The 21,082-nt window shown below is 52.1% G+C and overlaps 1 long non-coding RNA gene across 1 annotated transcript; it reads left to right on the top strand.

Annotated features, from left to right (window-relative positions):
* The first annotated feature begins 7,439 nt into the window (after positions 1-7,439).
* LOC124231248 (uncharacterized) lies at positions 7,440-18,777 on the top strand. Its single transcript, XR_006886464.1, has 3 exons — positions 7,440-7,563; positions 18,234-18,294; positions 18,689-18,777. It is a non-coding gene; the product is annotated as an uncharacterized LOC124231248 (long non-coding RNA).
* The last annotated feature ends 2,305 nt before the right edge of the window (positions 18,778-21,082 follow it).

Genomic DNA, 21,082 nt, shown 5'->3' with positions numbered 1-21,082 from the left:
ACCAGTGACGGGTGATGGGTTGTTCTTTCTGCAGGCATCTCCTTTATGGGGCAGACCTCTGGCTCTCCAGCCTCACTCAGTCACACCCACAGGGCAGCAGCATCGTGGGCCACAGTGCCTGACTCTCCACCTTTCCCCAACTTCCACTAAAATACCGCAGCCCCGCCTGGGAATCTCTGTAAAGTGAGCCTGGAACCCCTCGCCTCACATTCTCCATCACTAGACTATTTCTTAATCTTCACACTATCGCAAAGGAGCCCCCTTCTCGTGCTCTCCGGGCTGTGTGTTGGGGGGATGTGGCTAGGTGGGAAGTAGGGCTGGGGGTGCCCAGGCTGGCATTCAGGACAGCAGAGGGATGGAAATGGGCCACCTCTCACACCTCTTCCTCCTTTCTACACTCACGTGGCGGCTCCTGCCCATGCCCCCTGCCCACGCTCCCAACACCTGGAACATTTGCGGGATCCCCTCTCATTCTGCCTCATATCACGGTGATATGCTTGTCTCCTGAACTAGCCCGTGGTATTCTGGAGGGCTTGTGCACCCTCTGGGCATCTCATTGTTGGGCTCAGGGACAGGTGTCCTCAATGAATAGCTGGTGAAATACGGTCCATTTTATGGAAGATGTGGGTGAAAGTGACTGCAAAATGGAATTTCCTGGCTGACTTAGGGGAAAAGATTATTCCCAGAATCCTGCTCCAAAAGTTCACTCATTCCTGGCTTCAGTTTCCTTCTAAATGCAAAAGCTTGTCTCTCGCAATCACTCCCCACCAAGGCCTGAGGATGGTGTGGTCACCATTTCTCTGTTTCACATTCCTATTCCGGAATCTCCTGGAGAAACCCCTTCAGCAGGCATCCCAACCTCCCTGTCCGCCTCCTTGCTTGCACCGCAGGCTCCACCCCTTCTTTGCAGTTACCCCACCGCATTCCCCAGAACGATGCCCCATGGTTCATCTAGCCTTTTCTCTGTTGCCAGATGTAATTTAGTTACATTTTGTACAAATAATGTCCTGATAAAGACACAAACACTTCAGTAGTCCTGGTGGTAGATGTCAGGAAAGGGAACTGCTGAGCAGAACAGTGTGCACGTTAACACTTAAAGACATAATGCCAATGGCCCTGTCGGTTTCCTTGCAATCTTTAATTAGGCTTTTAGAATTTGTCCCTATGTTGGTTGGGAAACGGTACCTCGTTGTGGTTTGATGCTTATCTCCCCAGTGTCTACTGAGTTTCTGTTTTTTTTTTTTAAGATTTTATTTTTTCCTTTTTCTCCCCAAAGCCCCCCGGTACATAGTTGTGTATTCTTCGTTGTGGGTCCTTCTAGTTGTGGTATGTGGGACGCTGCCTCAGCGTGGTCGGACGAGCAGTGCCGTGTCCGCGCCCAGGATTCAAACCAACGAAACACTGGGCCGCCTGCAGCGGAGCGCGCGAACTTAACCACTCGGCCACGGGGCCAGCCCTACTGAGTTTCTGTTTTGCTGGCCTTCTGTATTTCCCCATGGCTCTCTTCACTTAGTGTAATGCTTGAGATTTATTCACATTGCTGGGTTTCTGATGTGTTCATTGAATGCTATAAATTTCCCTCTAGGCACTGCTTTAGTTACATCCTACAGTTACGATGTGTTGAATTTTATTTCATTCCATTCAGCATATTTTCTCATTTCCCTTGAGGCTTCCATTGACCCATGGATTAATTAGAAGTGTGTCGTTTCTTTGGAGATTTCCCTGCATCTTTCTGTTGCTTATTTTCTGGTTTAACTCCATTATGGCTAGAGAACATATTGTGCATGTTCAATTCTCTTAAATGTATTCAGGTTTGTTTTATGGCCCAGGATACAGTCTACCACCTTGGTGACTGTGTTGTGTGCACATTCTGCTGCTGCTGGGTGGAATGTCCTTCAGAGTCTGTTGGTTGATGGTGTTTGCTTTTTTTTTCCCCAAAGATTGGCACCTGACCTAACAACTGTTCTTTTTAGAGCTGATCTGCTGGGGACTACTTTTCTTATTTTCCCTTCATCTGAGAATGTCTTTATTTCTTGTTTTTTTTAAGATTGGCACCTGAGCTAAGAACTGTTGCCAATCTTTTTTTTTTTTTTCCTGCTTTATCTCCCCAAATCCTCCCAGTACACAATTGTATATCTTAGTTGCAGCTCCTTCTACTTGTGGCATGTGGGACACCGCCTCAATGTGGCCTGACGAGTGGTGCCATGTCCGTGCCCAGGATCCGAACCAGCAAAACCCTGGGCCGCCACAGTGGAGTGCACAAACTTAACCACTTGGCCACAGGGCTGGCCCGCCTGTCTTTATTTCTCCTTCAATTGTGAGGAATAATTTTGAAGAAATAGAATTCAGGGTTGACAGTTCTTTTCTTTGAGCACTTTATTTATTTATTTATTTATTTTTGAGGAAGATTACCCTGAGCTAACATCTGCCTCCAGTCCTCCTCTTTTTGCTGAGGAAGACTGGCCCTGAGCTAACATCCATGCTCATCTTCCTCTACGTTATATGTGGGACGCCTACCACAGCATGGCTTGACGAGTGGTGCCATGTCCTCACCAGCGATCCAAATCAGCGAACCCTGGGCTGCCGAAGCGGAACATGAGAACTTAACAGCTGCGTCACCGGGCCAGCCCCTCAGCTGAAAATTTTTACCTTTGCATTTGTTTCAAGAGCATTTTCCTTACTTAAGGGAGTATATTTATAATAGATGATTTAAGTGCTTTATGTGATGATTTCAACATTTGGATCATCGCAGAGTTGGCATTTGTTAATTATTTTTTCTGTTCGAGTTCTTGAGATTTTCTTTGTTGTTATTATTGTTTGAGTAGTTTTGGCTTGTATTTTGGATATTATTTAATGAGACTGTGGGTCCTATCAAAATCTTCTCTAATGTTCTCTAAGATTGCTCATTTTGATTTTGTTGGAATTGGCCTGGTTAGGGTCAGACCACAAGTCCTGACCTGCCTCCTGTGGGCTGCGATTCCAATGTGAGTTCTGTTTTCAAAGTCTTTGCAGTGGTATTTGGATCCATCTCACACTCGAATCCCCTGGGTCCAGTTTTTGACCTTGGTAGTGGTCTATACCATGATTCAATTCCCAAAGACATTGACATGCTCTTTTGGGTCATTTCCACACACATCCAGCTCAAGGGTGAGTCTAGAACTTCATACAAAGCTTTATGGGATCTCTTTCTTGATCTCCTTTTTATTGATTTCTCCCATATTGTCTGGCTTCCAGAGGCCTCCTTCCCTGGTCCTCTGGTTATAAAGCAGAAGTTTTAGCCTCCTTGCGCTGTCACCTACTTCTTATGACTGGATCTGCCTCTGGGTCAAAGTGACAATTGCAGTAGCTTCTGCTGCTACCCCATCCTGGGAGTGGAGCTTTGGGACAGGAATTTGCCTCTGAGGCAAGACCAGGAGAAAGAAAATAAAACAGGGCACTCCTCCCACTCTCTCTATCTTTCAGAACATCCCCCTTCCCAGCCTACTGACCAGGAAGGAGGGTTCCTCTTGACCGTACCCACTGTGCTGTCCTGGGGTTCAGGCTACCTCGAATCTAAGGCGGGGGGAGGGGGGAGAGGACAGAATACTTGCCACGATACCAGCCTGTCATAAGATTTTGATTTCTCACCCCAATCTGTCTGAAAGCTGCTTTGTTTTATTCTGTGTGGTGTTTTTCTTTGTGATCAGCGGTCGAGGTAGAGTGGAGTGTCTTAGCTGGCACTGGAAGTTACTGATGTTTTTCTTCTTCTGAATATTCTTAATTCCTTTCATTTGTTACAGTCTTAGCAAGGGAGAATTTACATGTCAATATTTACTCATTTTAAGTGTACAGTTTAATGATTTTTAGCTAAATTTACAGAGTTGTGCAATCATCACCACAGTCCAATTTTAGAACATTTTCATTACCCCAAAAAGATCCTCATACTCATTTAGAGTCACTCTGTTAGTTCCTTTTTTAAAAAATAAAGTATTTCAAGACTACAGAAAAGTATGGGGATCAACGTCACCAACACCCGTGTACCCACTATCCAACTTTATCAAATCTTAACATTTTGCCTTCTTTTGCCCAGGATTCTTCTTCTTTCTTCTTAATAAATAAAACTTACAAATATAAAATTGAAGTCCTTTGAATACCTCTCCCAGGACTGTTGCCTTCTCCACCTTCAGAGGTGACCCCTATCCTGAACCTGAGGTTCGTGAGTAGAAGGCTGCTTTCCTGTAGCCGTGCAGGATATGTGTGCTGCCATATGCTGGATCCTTTTGCAACTTGCTTTTAAAAAGAACCTCAATGTTATGGTTTTGAGCTGTGTCACATGGATACATACAGCTTCAGATCAATATTTTAATTGCTACTTATTATCCCATTTTGTGAATGTGCCAAATGTATCTATGCATTCTATGTCGGTTTGTTTCCAGTTTTTTGGGGGGGCTGGGTGTTTTTTTCCAATCTATCCTTTGGTCAGCATCTAATTTGATTATATTGTGACCATGAATCTGGCCTCCTTATGATTCCTGTGCTTTAGATATGTTGAGTTTTCCTTTGTGGGTTTGTAAATGATCTGTTCATTATGGTCCCGTGTGTTTTGACTTAATTGCATACAAGTTAGAGAGAAAAGATTATATGTATTCCTCAAATTCTCCATAGGTCTAATTTTCTACTTGATCTGTTCCTTTCTGAGAGGTGTGTGAAAGACTTTTGCTGTTTGTGGCTCTGTCAGTTTGCTTACGTATTTGTCAGTTTTGTTTTGTAATTCTGTAGTTATTTTGTTCAGTACATAGAGATTTATGACTCTTAAACATTCTTTGTGGATTGTAACTTTCATTACCTCAATCTTTCTTTATCTATTTAACGCTTTTTGCCTTGAATTATATCTTTTGATATTATTTCTATATGTTTGTTAGTATTTTTTAGCACATAATATGTACATCTTCCATTCCTTTATTTTCAGCTTTCAGTATCTCTTTTACCAGTTTATCTGATAGACAGCATTTCTTACACTTCTCTTTTTCTTTTTAATTGTGGTAAAATACACATGACACAAATTGCACCATTTAACTATTCTTACCATTTTTAAGTACGCAGTTCAGCGTTGTTAAGTATATTCACATTATGTGCAAACAACTTCTGAATTTTTTCATCTTGTAAAACTGAAACTCTATCCCCATTAAACAACTTTACACTTCTTTTTAGAGTTTAAAAATTTTTTTACTACAGAATACTTCACACACATACTAAAGTAGAAGGAATAATTTAATGACCCCATATCTCCCCAATATCTGCTTCAGCAGTGATCAACTCATGGCCAATCTTGTTTTATTTATAGCTAGACCCACTCTCCCCCACCCCACCCCACCTCTGATTATTTGGAAGCAAATCTGAAACATCATATAATGTCGTCTGTAAATATTTCAATGTATAGCTCTAAAGGATGGCGGCTCTTTAACATAATCACAAAAGCTTTATCTCATCTAAAAAAAATTAACAGTAATTTCTTAATATCCCACAGTCCATGCATTGTAGTTGGTTGATGTGTCCCTTAAATCTCTTAATCTGTGGGTTCCTGGGCCACGTCTCCTCTCTCCCTCCTTCTCTCTTGTCTTTGTCTTGTGGGGTTCTCTGCAGCCTGGATTCTGTGATTGCATCCCTTCGATGTCATTTAACACATCCACCTCTGCCCTGTTTTTCCTGTAAACTGGTAGTTAGAGCTAAAGTCTTGATCTGATTCAGGTTCAATAGCAATAACTGTTATTTTTATTTTATTTATTTTATTGTCTTAATTTTTATTGCTGTTTCATCCGGACTCCTTCATAAACGTGGGTGCGGTGTGTAATGTGTGCTGTGTGTCTGTGGTGTTGTAACCAGTGACATCATTGCTTTATCTCGTGAGTCACCAGTGAGTCTGACATGGTGACAATCTATCCTTCCTTCTTGGTTGTTTTCTGGAATAGTTCTCTTGATAGAGAACATTTAATTGGAACTTTTTCTGTCTCTTTATTTTTAAAACTGAATTCAAGGATCTGTTTATTTGAAGAGAGAGAATGTAACCCGTTCAGAGGTGCTGCGATTCCTGAGATTCTGGAATATTCTGGAACATTTGAAATTATTCCTATCTTATCTTTTTTATTTACAATCCTTTTGTTTGTTCAATTTCTCTTCCCTTTATAAAAAAAGAGTATTCATATTTCCTTTTTTTCAGATGTATATATTCTATTTATATTCTTCAGGGGACTTTTTAGTTGTTGTCACATATAAAGCTAAATATTTCCTACCAGAATGTCCTTTGATGAGTATCAGCAACAGCAGCATACTGCCCTGACCTCCTGCTCTGATGCTCTAGGATTTTTGTTTCAGATTGTTAATACGTTTACCACTATTTTTAAATCAACAGTTACTTAGGCTCAATAGTTTCTATTTATTCCTTGGCTCCCCCGACCCTTGTATTCTTCTTGGATTTTTCGCTCTGTGTGTCTGTTTATTTCTGGGGTGCACCTTTCAAATAGAGTTTAAGGTCACTGTGTGTTGGGTCCTGGTCCATCTGAGATGTCCGGGTTTCGTTCTTTGTGGAGATAATCAGTCTATGTCTTCGCTGCTGCTGCTTCCTTCGTCTTCATCTTCTTCATCTTCTTCCCCATCCTAATCCTCCTCTTCCCCCCACTCCTCCGCTAGTATTTTTTTGCTATCTTTTATGTTCTGTGATAGCATCACAAGGTAGCTAGTGTGGGGACCTTTCCTCTTCCTCCCTAGGGCACGCGGTGGCCTCTTAATCTGGGTCCTTCTCTCGGATCTGGAGCTTTTCTTCTGTTGTTGGAGTGGCTCCTCCTCTCGCTTCACTCTTCTCTCCTCCTGGAAGTCCTGTGGTTGATGGATATTGGCATCCAGGCATCTGGATGTGTCTTCCTCATTCCCACCTCTCTGTGCCCTGAGCTGATCCTCGTCCTCTCTCTGATTTGCTCTCGGCTTTTATCATTCTGCTCTTTAGTCCGGGTAATTCTTTTTTATTTCCACCATCAGAGTCTGCATCCCTAATGCCTGGTGCGTCTCCTTTGGGGGTGCACTCTCCTCTCCTGGGTGCCAGTCTGCAGGCTGGTCCCCTCTCCTGGGGTGTGAGTCACCCCTCTGGGCACTGCCCTCCGTGGTTCTCTGTGCCCTGTGGGGCCAGCCCCCACTTGGCGTGTGAGTGAGCCCCTCGGGGCTGCCACAGGCCTCTGCTCCCATTAGTTATTCCTCTCTTCACACGGTTGTGCTTCTCCCTGTGAAGGTGGGTGATGAACAGTGTGTCCCCTTCTCAGGTGTGTGGTTGCTCCTCTGATGTGCCTCCCTCGGGAGCCATGGCGGGGGGCAGAGGGGCTGGGGCTCATGGACCATATTTGTCAATCAGCCACACGTAACTACTTCCTCCGAATTGCTGGCTTAGAACAGGAAGCAGTGTGCCTTCAGCATCGGCGTCTCTGGCTGGCCGGTGTCTCCCCAGATCTTCCGCAGCAGCCTGGTAAAGAGCAGAGCCGAAGCCCATCCCAGACCAGCCGGGACGCCCCTGCCGAGGTCTCCGGGGCATCAAGCAGGGTGAGTGGACAGAGGCTCCTCTGTGTCCGGGCTCGTTGTTCTCAAGGGGAACAGTTCAGCCCTGCAGCTCTTCCCCCGTGGAGTGGCTGCTGCCTCTCCCAAGGGAAGCAGCTCCAAGTGGCCCAGCCGTGGAGGGGGCCCTGGTGGCCCTGGTCCATGTCACCTGCCCTCAGATTGTCCACTCCAGGCCTCCTTTTACCGAGGTCTAGTGAGGGGAAGTGCTGTGCTTACCGTGGGCAGAACCACGCAGAGCCCTGGGTGCCTTAGTAACGTAGGGGGATGGGAACAATCATGGTGGCAGGACATGGCAGAGACCCCAGACCTTGGCTCCTGGGTCTAGGGTATGCTGACAAGCCACAGACAGTTGCTGAGCTGGTGATGTGGGGGCTTCGAGACCCACAGAGCCAGGAGGAGGCTGGGGGTACCAGGAAGGACCCCCTGGCAGGTGGGTGTGGGGCCGGGAGCAGCCAGGGCTATACAGAATGGCTTGTGGGGCCTCCCCAGCTGCACCTTCCTCTTCCTGCCTGGGTCAGTCCCCTCCTGTCTTCATGCCCCCAGCGTCGGCTGTGCTGGTCTGTCCTCCAGCAGAGTTTGTGCGTGTGCATGTGTGTGTGTGTGTGAGTGTGCACGGTGTGTGTGAGTATGTGTTGTGTGAATGTGGACGTGGTACATTTTCCTGATAATGGGTCTGTCACTTCCCTCAGCTTCTAGAAGGTGCACCAGTTCTGGTCTAATGATGTGAAAGCGCTGGGTTACAGTTGAGTTTTAGGGGGACAGGCATTAGGTGTGTGACCTAAACCTCCCATAACCAGGCTCCTGGAGGCCTGTCTCAAGGCCCTCTGGGAGTGAGGAGACTGGAGCCACACCCCTGGACCCAGGGGTCCACCTGGATCCCATTGGACACTGACACAGCCTCCTGCATCCCCTGTCTCCACCTCCCCGTGGCACCCAACCCCTGCCTTCTTCCCTGGAGCAGGGGCTAGGATCCCACTCTGCTGACCCTGGGAAGGGTCCCTGCACCCACTGGTGGAGGCTGTGCCCAGAGCTCCCCTTCTTTGAGGGCACCTGGCACCCCAAGGTGAGAGAAGGAGAAGCAGCTGTGATGGGGGAGGGAGAATGAGCCCTCCTCTTACCGAGGGCACAGCATCTGTGTGAGCAGGAGGCCAGATGCTGGGGAATCAGCAGAGAAGGGCTGCTAAGAAAACTCTGGGAGGTGGATCAGTGTCTGGGTCGGTCTACACTGAAGGGACCCCTGCTTCCACCAGTGTCTGCAGTCCGCCACTGCTGAATCTCCAGGACCTGTGCCAACAGGCACCCCCACCCCACCCACACCCTGTAGCATTCATGGAAGAATGAGGGAGTCCCTCTCCTGCATGAGGCCTCGAGGCAAGGGCCCACCATGACAGTGGCCAAGCCCACACCTTGGTACCACATCCTGAGCAGGGCCACAGGCCCTACCTCTGTGGACGCCTGACCTCCAGGTGACCTGGGGCAGGTGACCGAGGGCTGGGCCAGCTCTGCAGGCCTGGGGTGGGGATGGGAGAATGGAACAGTGTGGTTCTGGGAGGTTAGCGTTCAGGTCCGTGGCATGTCACTGCAGCTTGGCCTGCGCCGTTTCTCTTTCTAGCCAGTAAGGGAATAGATGAGTGATTGATGGAGGTGCCTGTGGACAAGCCTTTCGAGAGGGGCTCCTGGCCACCCTGGTGCTCAGCCCCTGTGGGAGTAAATTGAGACATTTCCCGAGGGGCTGGGCAGGGCAGCTGACACCTGTCCACCAGCCTCAGGGGTCTCCCAGCTGGAATCTGGCTGGGTTTAGCTGCCTCACAGTTGTCAGCTCTCACCACACGGGCACATAGTAGGCCCCAGGGCAGTTACAGTGATTACCGGGAGATTTCCTTGGGGGAGAAGCCCAGAGACAGCCAAGTGCCTTTCAGAACATTCTGCAGAGGAGGCCACCTGCTGTCTAGGGGATGGGAGGGGACTGTCTGCACCCTGCCCCGAAGGGTATGAGAGGAGCAGGCTGCTTGGCCTCCCATCTATGAAATGAGAAGGCAGGGCTGGGCACGCCAGTATTTTAAACTCCAAATGACTCTGTAATCAAATGTATAATTCAAAACTCACCCACCTGGGGGTGGAGGTGTAGGGGGTCACATGGATACGGTGTGCCTGTGTCCAGAGGGGTCCCGCAGGTTCAGCTCAGGCCCAGGCCATGCTCTGCAGGCAACAGGGCTGTCCAGAGGTGTTTGCCCCTGTGGCTGGGGCAGCACGGAGCCTGTGGTGGCACTGCATGACTCAGGCCACCACCAGCTCTGTGGAACAGAGTCCTGGGAGGGCCTGACCTTTCTGCACACCTCTCACTTTGTGAGTGTCAAACCATCCTGCCTGAGGCAGTGTCGTGGGGTGGCCTGCTCCATTTCACGGATGAGGACACTGGGTGCGAGGGGTTAACAACAGTTGTGTTCACCCAGTGTGTGTGGGACCGGGCCACACTGAGAATCCCCAATTCCAGGTGCCCTCCCCAGGGTGCTGGGCAATCTCTTGGTGATGTCGTGGGATGCCCACCAGGCGGACCAAAGCCAAGATGCTCACCGTGGTCAGTCTCCATTTCCTTTGCACAAACCGGACCTAAGACAGGAGTGTCCTCCTAAGACAGGAGGATAGGAGCTGAGCCGCCATCGAGGGCCTCTGCTGAACCCCCCATGGGATGCAAGCAAGCAGCTGGGCAGGAGCAGGGAGCCTGAGTCTCAGGGGGCCCTGTGATATTGAGCCCCTGCTGGTCCCAGCAATGCTGGCTGCCCATCACCTGCCCTGGGCGCTAGGACCAGGCCTCGACTTCCCACATGGTCTTCACACAAAGTCAGCCTTGCAGGAGCTGGTGTTCAGCCACAGCCAGAGCCCCACCAGGCTGGGCCAGGGGCCAGGAGACGAGGGCCGGGCTGCTCTGTGCGCCTCAGGCCAGGAAAGAGCCCCTGCAGCCCCCTTTCTCCAGGGCCTTCTCCCAGCAGGGCAGCCTGTCGGTGGAGTGGGAGTCCTTGGCAGGACTGGTGATTTCCAGTCACTTCCACCATTGGGGAGTGGGCATCACGGTGACATGGCAGGCACAGTTGTGGTGAGGCAGCCAAGTCCTGGAGCTGCCCAGCCTGTGACCGGGCAGGCCTCCCTGTTGGCCCAGAGTTGCCTCCTCTGAAGGCTGAGGGTGTCCAGGCCGCCCACCCTCCCAGCAGTCAAGTAGCAGGGCCTGGGGAGTCAAGGAGACAGCAGGCCCTGGCTTCTGCATGAGACTTCGTGTGGGTCCCCTGCTCAGCACAGACGTCCACACGTGCCTCAGCTCTGAGAGGGGCAACATGTGGGCTCGGGAGGGAGTGTGAGGCCCCCACCACACGGCTCTGATGTGGGGGGTTGAGAAACAGGCGCAGAAGTGCCCTCGCTGCCCCCGGAATAGGAGGATCAGGAAACCAGGGCTCTGCCCACACACCTGGGCTCTGAGGTGTTGTTAAAGAAATACCTCTGGCAGCTTTCCCTTGACGTGGGGCCCCTCTCTTAGGATCTGTAGTTGTCAGGCTTCTCCAGAGAAACAGGACCAAGAAGACGTGTGTGTGTGTGTGTGTGTGTGTGTGTGTGTGTGTAGAGAGAGAGAAACTTATTTTAAGGAATTGGTTCATGGAATTTGGGGGCCTGGCAAGTTCAAATCTGCAGGGCAGGCTGGAGACCCAGGAAAGAGCTGATGCTGCAGCTCGAGTCGGAGGGCCGTCTGGAGGCAGAATTCCACCTCCTCAGGGGACCTCAGGCTTTTTCTTAAGGCTTTCAACTGATTGGATGAGGCCCTTGCACGTTAGGGAGAGCAATCTGCTTTACTCAGAGTCCACTGATTTGGTGTTAATCTCATCTAAGAAATATCTTTGCAGTGGCGTCTAGATCAGAGTTTGAGCAAATATCTGGGTGCGTGGCCCAGTGAAGCTGGCACATGAAAATCACCGTCACAGCATCCTTGGCACTCTGTCACAAGGCTCGGAAGGCTGAAATGACCTGTCACTTGGCAGCTGGGTGTAGGTTTGAGAGCATCCGTCCCAGGGTCACACTGACAGAGGCTCCAGTCCCAGCATCTCTTCTGGCTGTGTGCCTTGAGCCAGGGACAGACCCTCTCAGAGCCATCCCCTGCAATGGTGAGCAGGCACGGTCCACCCCAGGGTAGATGCAGGGTGAATTGAGGCTTTGTGTGCACAGTGTAGCCAGGCGAGCAGAGTGACTGCCATGGACAATGCCCAGTCCTATTCCTATGGGACCTAGAGTCTTGAGTGGCAGTCCAGGCAGGGCCCAATGCCCACTGGCTGAAGCTCCCCCTGAAGGCTAGCCCTGTCTGCTGTGATCCTCATGGCTATGGCCCAGACCTTCCACAGCCACAGCCCTCCACCCAGGAATTGTCACAGAGCGAGTCACTGCCTATTTCCCACTGGCAGGAGATATGGGGTCGGTGGGGGTCAGGCTCCTTGGATGCTCAGATCTGACCAGTCGAGATGCAGAGACCTCTGCACCCATGTGGCCTGATTCCACGGCACTGGAAGCTTCTGGGGAGAGGGTCATCTGGGGGGTTACACCCTGGGCTGCAGCTATAAGTAGTCTGAGGGGTTCCCTGGCTGGCTGAGGAGGTTAGCCAGGGGCTGAGGCCAGCCTCTTTGACGGGGGAGATCTCACCAAGCCAGGGCCCCTGCCTGGGGGGCCTTGGGGAGAGCAAGCCACGCTGAGGCCTCTCTGAGCGTCAGGCCGCCCTGGGCACCACCCGGACCGGACCATGGGGGCACGCGTTCTCTCCCAGTGCTCCAGGGGCTAGAGGTAGAGAGTCAGCCCCAGGGGGACTATTTAGACCTCAAATGGGTTTAAATAGCAGGGCTTGTAGGCATGCTTTGGCTTTTGGGGTGGTGGAGTTTTCTGGTGTGATGGAAATTCAGTAGAAGTAGGGGCGTTTGGGGAGTGCTGCAGGGTCTCAGCAAAGGCCAGAGTCCTGGGAGAGCAGAGCCCAGAGAAGAGACCGCCAAGCTCTTGTTCCGTGAGTGAATGAATGAGTGCATGCATGAATGAATGATTTATGAGCAGATGTCCCAGCACGGAGGTCCCCGAAGTCAGCTGTCTCAGCTCTTCCCACCACCATGGAGTCCTGTCCTCAGAAACGTCAGCAGCAGGAACAGAAAAACTAACCACTTTGGGAATCCAGAGAAGAAATTTCAAGGCAATTCATCAACTACCATGGAATTTAGATTTTTTAAATGTATGAATTTTTAAAAATCATTGTATAAGTTTATTGTGGAAGGTTTGAAAAATATAAACAAGAATAATGAAGAAAATTGAAGATAGTTATAATGCCACCCCCCAGAGAGAAATATGGACTATTTTAGTATATTTATTTTTACTGGTTTCCCATACATTCACTTTTTACCATGAAAATCGAGTTGCCCTGAGCAAGTGTTCACACCTTTTCTCTGCTGTGTGGATTCCCCTGGGAGGGCGTTATAAATGTTGTAAACATTGTCCAGTTCAATAGCTAGACAAGAAATCTAGTAATTTTGATTGTTACGCCTGATTGCCAGCCACAGTGACTTTTTCAAGGGTTTATTAACCACTGGCACATCTTCCTTTGTGAATTACCTATTCAGGCCCACAGCCTTTTCCATGGGGTTTTGTTATTGATTTTTAAGATCTCCTTGGAGAGGAAGATTACTATTGCATTAGACAGATATTAAATATTTTCGTCTATTCAGTTTTTATGTACAAAATATGTTGTTTAGAGTCCATCTATCTTCTTGATATTTTCTCCCTTGGTTTTTATGCTTAGAAGATTTCCTTACTCGGAGATACACCTACTTCTATTTCTTTTATCATTTTATTTCCTGAAACTGAATTTACGTGGCCTGCAGTGTGCCGGGGGCTGACCTGCGTTTCCCAGATGGCGAGTCGTGTGCCATGGCGCGTGCGTGAGCATCCTGTCTTCCCGGGAAACATGCGCTTCTGCTTGCCACCTTCGAAGGCCGATGTCCAACTGCTCCATCTTCTCTCACTGGGCCAAGGGTCACACTGGCTCAAGTTCCGAGGCTTCCTAATGCGTCTACAACCCCGTAAATAACACAAAGCACTGTCTTGACTCCCTTTCCAAAGCCCCTTGGTGACAGTCATACGTTTTCTCTTCCAGATGTCTGATTGTATTGCTCTTTCCAAGGGAACGCGTTTCGACGTATTTATCAATTTTAGCTTTTGTGTTTGTTTTCTGATTCATCGACGCCTGCCCTGGTCTGCATATTTCCGGCCTCCCTTAGCAAAGCTTTATCACTCTTTTTCTCACTTCTGAGTCCTCTGTCCCTGTGCATTTATCGTCATTCGTTTGCATCCACAACAAAAGCATTTAGGGCATTGCCTTCGTGTCTCCACTGGGACAGAGGGTTTTCATTGCATCGGACGGAGCATGCTTGCATTGTCCCCTTTTCTAGAGGGTCTGTAAATACAATTTTGATTTCCTCTTTGACTTAGATATTTAACAGAGTGTTTAAAACTTTCTAATTAATATGTAGGGTGGAGGTGTCTTGTTTTGTCTCATTTGGTCAGAAGCTGTGGTCCTTAGAATTTCTGCTCAGACTCCACGATGGTAAAATGAACAGTTGTGACTGTGTCTCATAGACCCTGCAAAGTGTCTTTTTGTGGGGCTGGAGGTTCGGGGAACATGTAGGTTGTGTCCTCAGTCCTCTCTACCCTTCTGGTCCCCCAGATCTCTCTGGAACCTCTGTGATCTGCTGGTGTGTTCTGGCCCCCGCTGGAATCAAGCTTCTGTCCAATTCTTATATGTATTCATATAAAACAAATAAAAAAGCTCACATCTTGATACTCTGTGTTTCGGTTAAAAAGGCTGATACCTATTTTAGATCTGTTGTAAACATTTGCGTTTCTCTGCCTGAAACAGCCTTGACTCCCCCAGCTCCAGGAGGGCTGTGGGGACCCCCGCCTTCTCTTCTTTTTAACCTTTCCCCCGGAGAGCTCGTCTGCCAGCACTTGTGCTCACGGCTCCGTGCTGCCTGATTCAGGCGTGCTCTCGTAAGCCAGCCCCCAGGTGGGTTTCTTCTCTGACCGGGCGGTCTGGGCCCGCTCCAAGGCACAGCGCTGGTGCCCGGTGAGGCCTGGGACCTCGAGCGGCCTCGTCGAGGGTTTGCACTCTGCTGAGAAGCCTGATCTGACACCAACTTATCACCCTGACTCAGATGCTGGCCCACCCTCTGCTTCTTGCTCAAAGTTTCCTTCTTTTTCAATGTTTCCTCTTTGTCTTCTGGGTTTTTGCCAAATAAGGATGATATTTTGTGCATGTGGGTGTGTGTGCTTTGGAAAGAATACATTCTACTTTTCTTCTAAGGCTCCTTCCGCATCTCAGAATGGGGCTGTTAAGAGCTTTATTCATCACAAGGTGTGATCCTGTCAGTGGAGGGGAGGGCGCCGGCCAGGTCTCGGGGAAGCTGGCCAGGGAGGTGGCGACGCGCCACTTCCTGCAGCGGTGGATTGCGCCAGCTCTCCCCTGGTGGGCAGGGCCGGGGTGAAGGGTGGCTCTGACCCAAAGTCCTCACAGGCGGTGGGGCCTGGGTTTCCTAAGCTGCCTGATTCAGGGTTTTGTCACTTGAGTCCTGGTGAGGGCCCGCCCTTAGGTCCCCACAATTGCTGCCTTGGGGCTGGTGGGGGAGGGCGCCTGCGCCTCAGGTCGTGGGGTGGCAGGGCAGGCCGTGGGGAGACGGCCGCTGGCCACAGCTCCACAGGGAAGGTCCATGGGCTGGACATGCCCTGTCTACTCTCCTCGGCTCAGCCCGGGGTCTCCCTCATGCCCGCCTGCCCAGCTGCCCTGGCTGAGTCGAGGGCCCACAGGGGCAGGTGCTGCAGTGCTCACTCTAGACACGAGTGTGACCCAAGCCTGTCCTCCCTGGGGGCTAGGAGCAGCCCCTCCAGTCACACAGAGGAAACTGAGGCAGGCTGCACCGCTGAGGCAGACCTGCCACATGGGCCTGGGCACTGCCCTGTCTGTCCCCGGGGCTGGCTCCAGGACAATGTCCAGAGGGTGCCTTGGTCTGTGTGGCTCCATGATGCTGGTTTCAGGCAAGGCCCTGGGCTTCTGAGGGCTCCTCCTAGCTGCCGGGCACATCCACTATGGCTCCCAACCACCAAGGCCCTGCTTGCCTGTGGCTGAGAAACCTGGCTGCTGGGCTCTGGGAGTGGCCATCTGTCCAAGCATCCTGCCCAGCTCGGCTGTGGGTACAGGGCCTGGGATGGGGCCCTCCGCTGTGGCCATCCCAGCAAACAAGGTGAGGAGCAACAGATGACAAGAAGGCAGCCCACCTCCCCTGCACCTTGCCCTGCTTCCGGTGGTCAGGGTCAGGACCTGCGACCTGTGGGCCCTGCCTTAACCAAGTGCAATCCCCTCTCTGTGGCTGGGGTGCCCTGGAGGTAATTGGGGCCAGGTCCACATCCTGCTGCTGCCCACAGCCTCAGGCTCCCCCGTGGGGTCCCAAGGGGTTTATGTACTGGTTTTTCTGGTTCCTGTGAATGTCTCGGGGAGCAGGTCCGGCCTGTCAGCACAGGAGAGAGGGCAGAGCTGCCTTTGCAGGCCCTGCCCCAGAACCGGTGGGGCCACTCACCCTGACCGACCACTGCATGGCTGGGGTGCTCCAGGAGAGGATGCCCAGCCTGCTACTTGGGGCAGCCTCCACCTCAGAAGTGGGGCAGAGCTATCCTGAGGCCAACTGGACCTTGCACCCTGGGCAGTGCCCAGCTCAGCTGAGGGGGTCAGTGGGCACACTCAGGGCCCCACGGGCAGAACCCTGGGGGACCCAGATGGAGAGCTGGGAATGACCACGGCCAGCCTTGGCCTGAGCCCCAGGCCTCCACGATGGTTAGACATGGGGCTTTCACAATGGAGTGGGCCTGGAGTGAGCTGAAACCACCTCCCCTGCTGGCCACTGCTGTGAGCCCGGAAGCCCAAGCAGGACGTGAGTTCTGCTTTCGTCCCAAACAGGAAGAATCAAGGGTTCTCTTTTGAAATCTCTGGATCCTGATTATAATCTTCATGGGGACTTCCAGGGAGAAGGTTCACCTCCAAAAAGAAAGGAGCTTGGGGCTGGTGGGGCCTCTAAGTGGTGAGACCCCCGCGAGAGCTCCTGACTGGTCCTCCTTGGCCCAGGGGTCCTGATGCAGATGCAGGGGTTACGGGACAGCAAAGATGAGGGCAGGGCCCACCCACAGGTTGCACCCAGAACCCCACAGGGGACCACAGGCACCCACAGGCCATGGCAGGGACCGTGCCATCTCAAAACAGACGGGTTCTGGCTTAGGGCCTCTGCTGGCCCCATCTGCCTTCCCAGACTTGGGGCTCTGACCCACCCTGCTGGCCCACCACCATTAGGCAGTGTGTTGTGGGGCAGGGGGCCCCAGGAGCCTCAGAGGCTCACCCTGGGTGAGCCATGTTGATCTTTGTTTCTGATAAAACACAGCCCCCTTCCTGCCTGCCACGTCCTGGCCGCCGGCTTCTTAGCACCCTCTCTGCTTTCTTGGTGTCAGATAAAATGTCACAGTCAGCTGCAGGGTTCTCAGACCTGGGGGCCCACCTGCCCCGGCAGCCCTGCCACCCCTCCCAGGAACTGACCTGGAGGGGGTGTCACTCTTGCTGGCCCCTGCCCAGCGGGTGGTAGGTTTGAAGGCCCTGCCTCTGCCTCAAAGAACCAGAACCAGAACCAGAACGCCAGGCCTCCTGCTCCCCCCGCCATGACTGTGCTTCTGGAGCATCAGCACCAGTCGGTGATGACTGAGTCAGCCACTGTAGCAAACGCCCTGTCCACACCTTGCCCCAGGTGCTGGGTGTTAAAGGACAGCTGGTGTGGATCAAGAAAAACAAAACAATGGTCACCTAGAGCTGGTGGCCTCGGACAAGGCAGGTGATGGCTCTGCACAGTCCTTCCTCAGCCTGGGGAGGCAGCTGGCACAGTCCTGGCGCCCATGGCTGCTCAGGGTTTTCTTCTCTTCCTAGTCCTCATTCTGCCACCCACCAGGAGGCCTGGGCCAACGACGTCTCTGCTCTGAGCTCAAGCCTCACATCACCGAGGACTTGGGGAGCACGAAGGCCACACAGGGCCCTGATCCTGACAGTGTGTGATGCCCTGTGTGTGGGTGTGTGTCTGGTTTATATGTATATGCATGTGTACACATGCATGTGTTTATGATGTGTGTGGTGTGTGTGTGTGTGTGTGAGTTTGTGATGTGCGTGGGAGTGTGGTGTGTGTGTGTATGGTGTGTGCATGTGTGTGTGACGTGTGTGCGTATGTGTGTGGTGTGTGCATACATGTGTACACACCTGTGTCACAGGCAGGAAGCCCACTCCCTGTTCGTCCCTGGAGGCCTGGTGGGCTCAGCAGCTGTGGCAGGCCACACTGCCCCACTCAGGCCTCCTTTCCTGCTGGCAGCACTGCCCTGGTGCAGGTCTGTCAGAGACACTGACCCGTGCCGGCCTGACCCTGGTGCTGAACACCCCCTGGCAGCAGGGACAGGGCCCTCCTGGCTCTGCGTCTCCAGGCTGCCGTGGAGGAGTTCAGCACCATGGACGATCCGCCCCAAGAGCCTGGGGTCCAAGGCCCTGTCACCAAGACCCCTTCCCTCCACAGGACATGCTGCGCCAGCGCTCCCTGCTGCTCACCCTGCTGGGTCTGCTCTCCCTCGGGTCTGGTGAGTTTTGAAGAACATTCTGGGTCTGAAGAAAGGGGCCTGCCCTCCCATTCTCCTGAGGATTCTTTCTGATCCTGGGGGCAGATTAGGAAACACTGTGCCCGGGGAGCCGGTCCCAGACGCAGGTCTGTCTCCTTACACTCTGCCCCTCTGTGTGGGGCTGACATGCAGGCCTCCACAGGGAGCAGCCTGGTGGAGACATGCTCCCTGGCTTCCTCCCATCCTTCCTGGTCCTGATGCTGACTCTCCTTCTCCACCCACCCTGCATGCGGGCCTCATCGTCCATTCACCCCCCATCCATGTCTCAGGCCCCCCAGTGCCTGCAGGCTCTCTGCGTGGGGAGGGCCAGTGCTGTAGGCCACGGCTCACAGGGCCCGTCTTGTCTCACTCCCAGCCCTTTCCCAGGAATGCATCGGATACAAGGTCAGCACCTGCCGGGACTGCATCAAGTCAGGGCCTGGCTGCACCTGGTGTCAGAAGCTGGTAAGAGCCAGGGTGGATGGCATCAGCTACCCAAGGGTCCTCACACTTGGCCTGCCCTTCCCACCTCCCCACCTTCCCACTTCCTGGGCTGGACCCCTTTTCTCTGCCTCTGGAACTGCTGGCACCAGGAGGGTCACTGCTCCATTTTCTAGTGGGGCAGGAGCAGCCGGAGGGCACAGGACATCTGACACGCAGACACACATGGCCCAGCCAGGGCAGCCTGGTGGAGGCAGACCCACGTGTGGCTGTACTGAGTCGGGCCAGGCACTGAGGCCCCGGGCCCCTGGAGGCAGGAGGCAGGAGCCCTGAGCAGAGAGGCAGGAACGGTCGCTGTGGGAAGGCCAGCCGCACGCCCCTGTGTCCCACAGCCTGAGGCCTGTAGGGAAGTGAGAGCGAGTATAGCTCTCACGGTAGGAGAAGGTGGAGAAGGTCCCTACTGGGCCCTGGCTCCGGGCGGCCTTCAGTTTCCTTGTGCTTTCCTAGAGGCCCTCGGGGGAGAGGCCAAGGCCCAAGACAGCCGGGGCACAGGGGACTCCTGTGTCCCCGAGTCACAGCCTCTGTCCGAGGACACCCTCCTCCTGGAGAAGCCCCTCTCCTCTGGGCCCCAGATCCCAACCATGCCCCCCTCTCATGGAGACCCCAGATCCTGACCACACCCCCGTCCCATGGGCAACCATCAGATCCTGACCATACCGCCCACCCCTGGAGACCCCCAGACCATGACCACACCCTCCTCCCTTGAGAGACCCCCAGATCCTAACCACACTGCCCTCCCTTGGGGACCCCGGATCCTGACTGCACCCTCCTCCTGTGAGTGACCCCAGATCCTGACCACACCCCATCCCCTGGGTGACCCTCAGATCCAGACCAAGCTCTCTCCCTTGGGGACCCCTTGATCCTGACTACATGCCTTTCCCCTGGGGAACCTCCAGATCCTGACCACGCCCCCTTCCCCTGGAGCACTTAGATCCTGGGCACACCCCCTTCCCCTGGGGACCCCCAGTTGATCATCCTACCCCCTCCCCTGGGGGATCCTAAGGTTCTGACACTGCAGGTCTTTTTGGAAAGACACACCCACGTACACTTATTATTTTTTCTCAACCATTTGAGACTAGGTTGCAGACATGAAGCTCATTTGTCCCTCAATATTTCAAGCATTTTTGTTAAGAACAAGATACTCATTTAAAAATCACAGTACATTTATCAAACTCTGGAAATTCAACATTGGTACCTGACTCTGATCGAATCCATACACCTTATGCAAAATTTGCCAATTGTCCCAGTAATGTCTTTCATAGCATTTTTTCCCCTGGTTGATATTATAATCCAGGATCACACATTGCATTCAAATGTCACATTTCTCTAGTCTCTGTGAATCTGGAACATTCCTCAGCTTTCCTTGTCTTTCTGAAGGATCCAGGACAGCAGTGTAGTAGAATGCCCCTCAGTGTGGGTGGCCTGGTGTTCCCTCTGACTCCGTCCAGGTGTGTTTAGGTGGGAGCCCAGTGCAGGGCTGATGCTGTCACTGTGCCCAAGGGTGACGATGTTAACTTGGTGGCGTCTGCCAGGCTTCTCCACCATGAAGCCACTCTTTCCCTTTTGCAGCCGATAAGTAATTTGTGGGGAGACACTCTGAGACTGGGAAACATTCTGCTTCCCATCAAGCTTACACCCACCAACTTCAGGATCCATCGATGACTGGGGCCCGAACAGCCATCACTGGAAAGCTTGCAAAATGGGGATGTCCCGGCTCCTTAACCCCGTCTAGTGGTTTCTAACGTAAGGAAGGGTTTTTCCTTCCCCCAGTCTCTCTCTCTCTTCAGCATGGACGCACAGATTTCTATTTTATTTGGTAGTATATAATCTGTCACTACCATCTTGTCATTTTCATGCTCAAATTGTTCCAGACTTGGCCACTGGGAGCCTCCAGGCTGGCACTGGGGCCTGTTGGCACGCCCCATCATAATGTGGGGGGCACTCTCTTACTCTCTGCAATAGCAGGATACACCAGGCCTGTGAGCACTTTCCTGTCCCCAGCCATAGAATCAGACATTTCCCTGAGGGCTCCTGGTTCTCTTTCCTAAGAAGCCTTGCTCCCAACATCCACATACATTTCCTCATTTTCAAACCCACGCCCACAAAGTGGTTTCAGAGTCGAGAGCCGCTCGATGCCACAACTGGGTGCGGTCTGTGTCCTCTCTCCTTTGATGGGGGTTCGTCAAGCCCGGGGTGGAAATGTCGGGTTGGACTCCTCACTCCCCTGCGTGAGCTCATCACATTCATCTGAAACACGGTGGCTCGTTTG

Source organism: Equus quagga, chromosome 21 (assembly GCF_021613505.1).
Source record: "Equus quagga isolate Etosha38 chromosome 21, UCLA_HA_Equagga_1.0, whole genome shotgun sequence".
Classification (NCBI taxonomy): domain Eukaryota; kingdom Metazoa; phylum Chordata; class Mammalia; order Perissodactyla; family Equidae; genus Equus; species Equus quagga.
The sequence above is the reverse complement of the archived record's forward strand: the minus strand, read 5'-3'. Positions and strand labels throughout refer to the sequence as shown.